The sequence below is a fragment of the Tiliqua scincoides genome, chromosome 11 (genome assembly GCF_035046505.1).
Source record: "Tiliqua scincoides isolate rTilSci1 chromosome 11, rTilSci1.hap2, whole genome shotgun sequence".
Taxonomy (NCBI): domain Eukaryota; kingdom Metazoa; phylum Chordata; class Lepidosauria; order Squamata; family Scincidae; genus Tiliqua; species Tiliqua scincoides.
The window spans coordinates 16,989,846-16,999,640 of record NC_089831.1 but is presented as its reverse complement, the minus strand read 5'-3'; the positions used below and the strand labels follow the sequence as shown (position 1 = coordinate 16,999,640).

Here is a 9,795-nt window from a genome sequence, read left to right as displayed (position 1 = left end):
TGTGTTTCTTACTATATATTCATGCCCCACTTTTCGGGGTGGTTTAGGTTTTCCAAGCAAAGTGGCTTACAATTTAAATACAATACTGCACGATGGCCAGATCCCAAAGGATCTGCTCTATGGAGAACTCGTGCAAGGAAAGCGCCCTACAGGTAGACCACAGCTGCAATACAAGGACATCTGCAAGAGGGATCTGAAGGCCTTAGGAGTGGACCTCAACAAGTGGGAAACCCTGGCCTCTGAGCGGCCCGCTTGGAGGCAGGCTGTGCAGCATGGCCTTTCCCAGTTTGAAGAGACATTTGGCCAACAGTCTGAGGCCAAGAGGCAAAGAAGGAAGGCCCATAGCCAGGGAGACAGACCAGGGACAGACTGCACTTGCTCCCAGTGTGGAAGGGATTGTCACTCCCGAACTGGCCTTTTCAGCCACACTAGATGCTGTTCCAGAACCACCATTCAGAGCACGATACCAGAGTCTTTCGAGACTGAAGGTTGCCAACAACTGCATTTCTGTATTGCAGGGGTTTTTAAACTGGGGCGTCACAACACCCCAGCCTGAGGGCCCTGGCCCCTTTGCCCTTAAGGGGCGGGGGCAACCAGGAGGCAAGGAGGAGGTAGTGGCACGATCCCCAGGATCACGCCGCTCAGGTGGCTTCAGGGGCTTGGCTGTACTTACCAGAGCCTCCTGGAGGTGTGGGGAGCCCTGCGCAACCGTCTGCAGGGCTCCCTGAAGCTTTAGAAATGAAAGTGGAGCGACTGAGCTCCACTTCCGGTTTTGTGGAGGCAGGGCGTAATCGCTCCGCTTTCGCTTTCAGAGTTTTGGAGAGCCCCGCAGAAGGTCGCGCAGGGCTCCCAGCACCCACAGGAGGCTGCAGGCGGCTCTGGTAAGTACAGGCAAGACCTTGAGGCCCCCGGAGTGGCGCGTTCCTGGGGATTGGCCGCTGCCTTTCCCGCGCCCCCACTGCCTCTCCTCCCCGTCCCCGCAATGACTTAGAGCGGCGCAATCTCTCCAAGAGAGTTTGAAAACCGCTGCTGTATTGTATTTAAGTACAATACATCAATACTGCAGTGGTTCTCACACATTTAGCACTGGGACCCACTTTTTAGAATATTACTATATCAACACGACTTGCCTTATTTCTCTCTCAGTGGCATCTGCAAGTGCCATCATTCTCAGATATTTTGATGATGACCAAAATAGCTCTTTAAAGAACACTCATTGTTATGCGGAAAATAAGGTTGAGGCTTTCAAAAAAGCTGTAGAGGCTGAATTTTAATTAAAACTCGGTTGTTTTTCAATTAAATCCTAAGCACGGCGCATCTCAATCTACGCACATCACATCAGCAAGGCTTCCAGATTTCGCGAGCTCAGGTCTCATAAATAGTCCTGTGAATTTGGGATCCTTTTCAGTGTGTCTTGCATAACAGTTTGCATGATTCAAGACGAGCGTGCTACACAGGGACATGTGGTCCGTGGGGGCGGGGAGGCAGAGCCTCACCTGTTATCCTCCAAGGAAAATAGCCTCAGACAACCCCGTGGTTGCATGCATGCTCCAAGCACTTTCTCAGGGGTTGCGTAATCACAAGGGAGGCTGAACCACAGTGATTGCACAACCACTCAGAAACTGGGTGGAGGGCCTGTGCAAACATAGAAAATCACATTGCACAAACATTCCACCCAGTTTCTGACTAGCTGTGTGATCGCAGAGCAGGACAAACTCTTGTCTGCTGCAGCTCTAGTCTCTCCCTGTATGAACTAAAGTCGCAGCAGCTCTGCTGTAATTGTGGCAGACACTGCAGCTTCTGGGTAGCCCAGTAGAGGATCTGCTTATCAGTATGCCAAGCTACCAGTCATGGTTTCTTGCCCCCAAACAATGATTTAACTGTGTCAAGTATGGCAGGGGTGCTATGGGTGCGTGATCACACTTTTCAATATTTCACACACAAAAATAGGAATACTTGCATAATTCAAGTCTATTGTCTCACCAAAGATCACTGTTGAATCCCTATCCTCCACCTACAAATCTACTTTAAATTGTATTCATTTTTTTCTTTTCCAAATCAAAAAGAAATTCAAACACTATAGATTTTCACGGTAGAGAAGGTGTTTCTACTTCAAACTGGCGAGGGAGGGAAGGTATATTCAGTAGGTTTCATGCGTTAAAGATTGGTCACTGTGTTTAGTAAAGTAGCACAAGTTCAACCCAGTTGAAATCTGGTGTCTTTGCTGGGGTATGTGAGCATAAATAGAATGCTAGATGCAGGGAGGTGGCAGCGAGATGCAATTTTCTTGTGATCTTGTGTGTGCTCCCTCGTGGGCTGCTGTGAGATACAGGTTGGTTGATTGGCAACCTTCAGTCTCGAAAGACTATGGTATAAGCCTACAGCACACAGTACTCCCAGGTGGTCTCCCATCCAAGTACTACCCAGGACTGACCCTGCTTAGCTTCCAAGATCAGACGAGATTGGGCATGTGCAGGGTAACAGTTGCTGAGATACAGGAAGCTGGACTAGATAGGCCCTGGGCCTGATCCAGCAGGGCTCTTCTTCTGTTCTTATGTTCAATCCCTGGTCATTTTCATGGATCTGCACTGTGTTTCATGGATCTGCCCTGGGCCTGATCCAGCAGGGCTCTTCTTCTGTTCTTATGTTCAATCCCTGGTCATTTTCATGGATCTGCACTTTTTTTCCACACATCTTTTTTGATGTGTGGCAATCAGAGCTGTACATATGATTCCAAACATGGCCACACCATAGAATCATAATATGACATTGGTGATTTTAATTTCAATCCCTTCCTTAATGATCCCCTAACCTGGAATTTGTCTCCTTCACAGTTGCCGCATGCTGGGTTGATATCTTCGTTTTGAGCTATCCCCCATGACCCCAAGATCTCTTTTTCAGTTAGTTGCTGACTCCACTGAAGTCAGAGATGGCTGTGAAGATGGGGTTATGTATTTATTTGTTTGCTCCAGTGTGCATCACTTTACATTAACCCATCTGTCACCTTCTATAGATAGTTCATACGTGGTGCCGTTATGCAGAAGTCAAAACACTTTGGGATGGAGGAATGCAACTTTTTATTAGCTTTCACATCAGCAAAGCATCCTGGGACTCTGAGGAGTGCTTTGCCTGCCTGATGACCAAGGCCTGGGCATGTGATTAGCAGAGGTACTTGAAAATAAATGCCATTCCCACTCCCCATCCCCCAAATCACCCTCTCCAATGCCAAGTTCACCAGCCAAGTTCATCTTGACACGCAGATTGTCACCAGCATCCTCAATGTTTCCAGTTCAGATCACACCATGAGGTATTTGTGCAGACGTAATGCAACAAGGGTGACAAAGGTAAGTGGAGCTTATAATTACCTCATTTGCATTCCTTACTCCTCTGAAATGGAACTGTTAATGACTTTTATGTGGCGTGGGACATAATCAGCAGAAACAAAAGCTTGCAGATGCTCAACTGCAAAAGGGAGCCAAAGTGGTGTCTGTCGAAGTCACAAAGAGCCAAGCCTTTGATTTAGACAACGGGCAACTCTCACAATGGCCTTTTAGGTGATTAATCATCAGGCTTTTCATCAATTCGTTGTCAATGAATGAGAACCTAAACAAAAACCTCTGATCGAGCTCCCTTTGGAGGATAGCAAAGGGAGGACATGTTGGAAGCAGTAATGTTTAGGGCTTTTTTTTTTTTAAGTAATGGGTTTTTGTGGAGGTGTTGGTGGTAGCAAGAAACCACTGAACTGCCCTAATGTTGCGGAGAGTTAGGACAGGCAAACATTTCCTTAGCAGCCCTTGCTGAACTGCTTTGATCCTATACGGGGGAAGAAGCTGCTAGGACACTGGTTCTCAACCTTTTTAGCATAAAAAGTTTCACTTTACCCCCCGCCAAAAAAGTTTCACTTTACCACAAAAAAGTTTCACTTTACTTTGATTTCTGTGGCTATCAAAGTGATTGACAGCAGTGCTTCCCCCCCCCCACAGTAGCAGGTTGTTTAACCCTTGATGTACATAGCCTCATCTACCCTGTCAGTTTTGTGAACCACCAAAAAATTTGGTCGTGACCCACTGGTGGGCCACAGAAACCACAGTTTGAGAACTGCTGCACTAGGAGACAGAAGCTGCAAGAGGTGTCGGCATCAGCCTTGTTTAAAAAACAAACTAAAAAAAAAACCACACCTGAATACCTGATACCCCATTGAAGTGTTTTTTTTTTGGGGGGGGGGGGAGACCTGGACATAGTTTCCAAAGGAAAGGTTTTATTCATGGATCAAAAGAGACAAAAAAAGAACGTGTGCTAGGAAGGGTGGAAGGAAATAAAATTAAGACCACCACCCCCACCTCTTGCAAGAACTACTGAGAGGGACAGGGAGAAAGTTTTAGGTGTCTGAACATTACACTCCGCCCTCCAGAGTCCTTCTAAGTGATTTTTCAACTTCCAACAGGATGAGGGGGAGGGTGTGAGGAAAAACGAGAAGGCATACCCCCAGCCCCCTTCCCCTTGACTTACGATGAATGCAGCATACAGAGTCCTTGGCTTGTGTCATTTCTCTTTGAAGTGAACAGGGCAGGAGATGCTCAAGAAGCAACATGGAGAAGCAACGTGGAGCAGGGAAGCTGCAAGCTTCACAATGGAAGTCCAGGGAAGAGGGCTCCAAATCATGTTTACTTACCTACTTAGTGCTTGAGAGGTCTCCCATACAAGCAGAGGTGTAACTAGGATGGAGCCTGATGGGCAGCTACCCTGGGTGATATGCAAAAGAGGCACAAAGCCACCAGCACCTCCTCCAGTGGGTACAGCCCAGAAGTGACTGCCTTGTGCCACTTATGGTTCTCCCAAAGGAGAGGGTGCTCATTGCAGTGGCTTTGTCCCCCCCCCACTTCCTTCTAATGTGGACGCTTCCTTTTGAAGGGGCATCCACTCTTGTGGGGGGCACCCACAAGAGAAGGCACAGGAGGGGGTGAGAAGTTGCCAGTGCCTCTTCCTCCAGGGAGAACCTGGAAGTGACATCACAGTGTAACATGATGTCACTGCCCGACAGCAACTGTTACCCTGCACATGCCTAATCTTGGAAGCTAAGCAGGGTCAGGCCTGGTTAGTACTTGGATGGGAGACCGCCTGGGAATACCGGGTGCTGTAGGCTTATAAAATAGTCTTTCGAGACTCTGCATGCAGGCACTGGCTTGATCAAGACCCACTTAGCCTCAGTAAGGTTGAAGTGTCATGTGCCCTTGCATGAAATCTTTAGAGCTACTAATTGGGAGTATCTTACTACTATTCCATTATTTTTTTTTTAAATCATTTTTTCCTATTGTTATTTATTGTCATCTTCTTTAAACTGCTTTGAGAATGCAGATTTAAAAGCAGGATCAACGTTTTTTTAAAAAAATAAATAAAACAGGATGAGATGCAAAGGATAGAGGCAGCTTCTAGTCTCAGACAATCACATCACTGTTCTTTTACCTGAGCCAAGCTTCATGGCTGAGGTTTTTGTGGGGTTTTTTTTTTTTAAAAAAAAACAAAATTAAACAAGTTCTTTGTCAACTGCTGACAGGTAACCATTGCAGACCATTAATCAGACTCAAACACATTTTGTCTGGTTTTGCTACATATGGGGGGGAAAAAAGACAGTGGTCCAGAGAGAAGAAACTGATAGCATTTTTTTTTCTTTGATTCCTAGTCAGTTAAAAATGTACCTTGTCAACTCCTGCCATTCTTCACAATCAGTGTGCCAAGATCAAGGACTCCTTTGCTGGTCTCACACGCCAAGGTAAGTGTTTTTGAGAACAGCAGCAATAAGGTTATTATTGCGCATAGGGATGGGCAGCTCTGATCTTATTGAAGGGGGTCTGCTTTCACTCGTCATTTGGTCCCACATGATGCACACAAAAGCTCTGGCCAGGATTCCAGGGGCCATTGGCTCCATGCTTTAAAGGGCTTCCTCCAGCCTTGGTGGACTCTGAGTGTGTGACTCTGTCACCACCAAATGAAGGCTATAGGTACAGAGGTAGACTCAGGTCACAGCAGTGAGTTGTTTTTTTTTAATGGCCTGTCCCAGCACTGCCCAGTGATGCTGACACTGCCCCTGAACCAGTGGCATAGCTATGTCAGCTGGCATCTGAGGGCACAACATTTTTTAACACTCCCCTCGGAAGGCCTTTGAAAGGCATTTTGGGTTTCTGGCAAAAAACAGATGTGCCTTTCTAAGGCCTCCAGGACATCTTCTGAGGGTCAGAGAGGTTATGCACCCCGTAATTCAGAAGGCCTCCAAATGACCCCCCCCACCCCCGTGTGGCTCCTGGGGAAATTGACCCCCAGCCCCCTTAGCTATGCCATTGGGACCAGCCTGGAATCAGTGACCAGTGAAACCCAGGTCCACAGGCTCCAAGAGGGCTCACCACTGATTACTGCCATTGATCCTCTCTTCCACAGAAGATCAGAACCAGTCATAATGTGTTCAGTGGCTGCTGTTTTTGTCCCCCACAATTCCCCCTAAATAGCATAATTCATTGTGAGGAGCACAGAGGTTGCTGCGGGTGTCAGTTTTCTCAAAATGCCCCCAGTACATCACTAAATTGGAACTATTGTGGAAATACTGAACTCCACCCACGGACAACTGCCATAAGGATGTCCAGTGACATAAAAGGTTAGAAATAAAGATCAACTGTCCTGAAAGTTTGCTCTACCATCTTAAAGGGGCTCACCCACACAGGAGGGGGGGGTCACTAATAGACACATTGTTCAACCCTTCCCCACTGTTTTGGAACCTTGAGCCAAAACATAGTGAAGTGATTGCTGAATTCGTCATTTATCTTTTTGTTTGTTTGTTTTGAGTGAAGCTGTAGACAACCATTTCCCTACAATTTTATTAGCAGTTTGTAAGATCCAGCTTGTGGGCCACCAGTTGCTCATCCCTACCCTAGCAGGTGGAGTTCACTTTTTCATAGGGTACAATGATCCATGTGAAATGCGCAAGATCTCCACCAAGAATGCATGTTGTGGTTACATATGAGGTTGTTGAATAGGTTGGTTGCAGGTTGAATACCTTGCTCTTATAACTGGGATGCCTTCTCAAGACAGCAAAATTAGCATGTCCAGGTTGAGAAAGTCCTTGAAGAAACAACCTGCTTGAAGAAACATAGTATTGGCCTTCATACGTTAGGACAACAAATCAGTATTTGGCTGGAAGCAGATCAGGATTTAGTCAACATTAAAGAGTCAGTGCATCTGGACATTTTGGGCCAGCTCAGGGCCCAATCCTATCCAATTTCCCAGTGTGCAGCCGTGCAGCCGTGCCAATGGAGCATGTACTACATCCTGTAGTGGGGAGGCAGTCACAGAGGCCTCCTCAAGGTATGGCTTTGTTCCCTTACCTTGGGGCTGCATTGAGGCTGCACCGATGCTGGAAAGTTGGGTAGGTTTGGGCCCTCAGGCTCTCGACATGGTGGGCATTTTCATTTCTCCTTGACTTCCCCACTACCAGTTCCTCAGGTCAATGGCAACTTCCGCAACGGGGCATCTCCTCCCATAGCCTTGCACGTACCGTAACCTTCTCAGCTACCTCTGTGAATTCCTTAGCAAGTCAAGAGTTCTTGCATGCTTTATGAGTCAGGAATGCGGGCGGGCGAAGCCCAGAACAATCTCTCTCAGAGGGTCTACATCACAAAGGGAGCGGAGAAGGAAAGACACCACCTATTTTTACAAGTACTGTATTCTGCCTATGTGTCTTTGACTGCTACTGATCCTGGGTCTTCTTCAGCGATAATGCTCCTGGGTCACCAGATCAAGTGAATCGATTTAGAATAAATTGTGTTCGCTTCATGCTTTTGCATTAAACTTTGAACCTCTGGAGCTCGATAGTACTGTTGAAACTGTTGGTGATGCACACTCAAGAGGATTTGCATTTATTTTTATCTACTGCCATCTGCCAAGTCTAACCTGCTGAGGGCAGGAGGAACAGAGATGGGAGGGGCCATCGCACGCACCACGTTATCCTTGGCCACGTTAAAGCCTTGGCGTAACAATGGATGAGGATGTCCTTTGGTTGCTGAAGGTGAAAGCCCACTCTCACACAAGAGTTCTTACAATTCAGTTTTAATTGAGAAAGTGTTGACGACTCCGCTTTTCAATATAGTTTTTCAACCATCTGTTTATTTACAGGACCTGCACTATTCATTGCGTTGGAACGTCAATCATCCTCCTCCCAGTCCTGGTTGATTTGTGAGGATGGGCACCATGGATAACAATGAAGTGTGTTGCCCTCACATTGTGACAATGGTGCAGGGTTTGCGCTTGTGTGTGTGTGAGAGAGAGAGAGATTGCAGGAGAGTTCGTTCGAAAACTCTAAACCTGTGCACAGAACAACCAATTGCTCTGTGAGAAGAAGTCATGGAGGGATCATCCCCTCCATCTGCTATAGCTGGGCTTCTTCAGTCACAGAGGTCAGTGGAATCACAATTGCCCTGGAAGAAGCAGTAGCCATGGCAGAGGTAAAAAAGCACTAAAAATATTTGATTGTTGTAATGATTTGTTGATTTACTGATTGTGTGCATGACACACTAGGACCTTTGTCCACCCTACAACACTGCGCAGTAGGGCCAACCCTCTGGGTAGATGTCAGAATTATCACCCAAAGAGTCATGGGCAAATTAGGGAAATTCTAAACCCTGGCAGGATACAACCCATACCCTCTGTTACGAGTCTAAGGCTGCAATTCTAACCATACTTTCCTGAGAATAAGCCCCATTGAACAAAATAGGACTTACTTCTGAGTAGACCTGGTTGGGATTGTGCCCCAATCCACCTAACCCTTGAGGATAATGTGGTCTGCTTATTACACCACAAGCGGCCAAGTTCTTTTGAAATACATTCCCTTGTTCAATAAAATGAAATTAAAATAGAAGAACTTTATTTACAAGGAAAGATTAGAGGAGGCATGCTGGGGGAGGGAGCGGGGTGGGAGGGAGGCGGACTGGCAGAGCTCCATTCCTCTGCATCCAGAGCCTCCCTGTTGGGTTGCCCCACTCCTTCCCCCCAGCATGCCTCCTCCCCGCCCTCTCCCTGCCTCAAATAGCCATTGCGGGGCTACTTGCTTTACTTGGGGGGGAAGGGGACGAAAGGAAGGGGACGAAAGCCACCGGCGGTTGCCTTGTCGCGCACAGGATGCCACAGCAACAATTTCAGCGCCATGACAGTCCCAGCGCAATGGGCAGCTCAGGATTGGGTTGTTATCCAACAGGATCGTAAGCTTACTGAATTACCCACATTACAGGACAGTCAACAGCACAGCTCCATAAGTTGCCTTCTAACATGCTCCAGCATAAGGAGTGCCAACCCTAGCTTCTCTTCTTCCTCTGTGAACCCACCCCCAGGTTTTATATTCCAAATTACAAATTAACCACACCTGAATAGCCTCCGTTTTCTACTTAACAAACCAACTTAAAATTTCTTTTAAAGGAAAAAGAGCGACTTGTCCAACCCCGTGACAGCAGAGGTGCAAGCAACCACGTCCATGTAGAGAGGAAGCCCTGAAACTAGAAAACTGGGAAGGAGCTGCCCTAGACAGGCATCAGCGTTCAATTCCATGGAAGCAGTTCTTCAGCTTTGATCACAGAGACTCTCCCTAACAGCTTTAGCTCCGGGTTCTGACTCATGACCGTATCTGCTAACATCATGGTAGGACAACAGTCCCTCAACATACAATAGCATTCCTGGTTTTGATGCATTGCCAAACCTGAGATTCCTGAGGCAAAGTCTGGTGATGTCACAGAACTGCCAGCTCTTGACTGGCAGGGT

General features: G+C 47.1%; 1 long non-coding RNA gene across 1 annotated transcript; it reads left to right on the top strand.

The window, feature by feature from the left end:
• The first annotated feature begins 3,277 nt into the window (after positions 1-3,277).
• LOC136662163 (uncharacterized) lies at positions 3,278-8,422 on the top strand. Its single transcript, XR_010794970.1, has 3 exons — positions 3,278-3,344; positions 5,681-5,770; positions 8,161-8,422. It is a non-coding gene; the product is annotated as an uncharacterized lncRNA (long non-coding RNA).
• The last annotated feature ends 1,373 nt before the right edge of the window (positions 8,423-9,795 follow it).